Here is a 509-nt window from a genome sequence, read left to right as displayed (position 1 = left end):
CCTGGGGTCCTGAGGCCGGGCCGCGCCCTCTCGTCCAGACGTTTCTTCTCCGCGGGGCCGATGTTTCTGGGCAAGAAGAGTCCTTCAGGCACGTCTCGGAGGAGATGGCGCGCGGGGAGCCAGGGAGGATGTGCACGGGGACCAGTCACGGCCCAGCCCCGCCCGCCAGGGCCAGGATTCAGCTCTGAGGAGCCCTGGGCAAGGCTGCTGGGCTGGTGTGCAGGGCAGGGCAGACGATGGAGATGGAGAGGGACGGGGGCGGGGACGTCCGCCCCCCCTGGACTAACAGCCTGGACAGACGGACAGTGCCTGGGGAGGGAGGGACAGGCGGCAGCTGGACCTGAAGGTTTGATGCCAAAGCAGACGTTTTCCTACACCCACTCGCTATGTTGTGAATCGCTGTCTTTCCGTAAGATTTTGATAATATATACAAGCCTTTCGCTGCGCGTGGCGAGGCCCCTCTGTGCCGTGCCGGGGCCCTGATGCCCACCCCGCTCCCCGGGGACCCT

This window comes from Myotis brandtii, unplaced genomic scaffold (assembly GCF_000412655.1).
Source record: "Myotis brandtii unplaced genomic scaffold, ASM41265v1 scaffold975, whole genome shotgun sequence".
Taxonomy (NCBI): Eukaryota; Metazoa; Chordata; class Mammalia; order Chiroptera; family Vespertilionidae; genus Myotis; species Myotis brandtii.
This window is presented reverse-complemented; position numbering follows the sequence as displayed.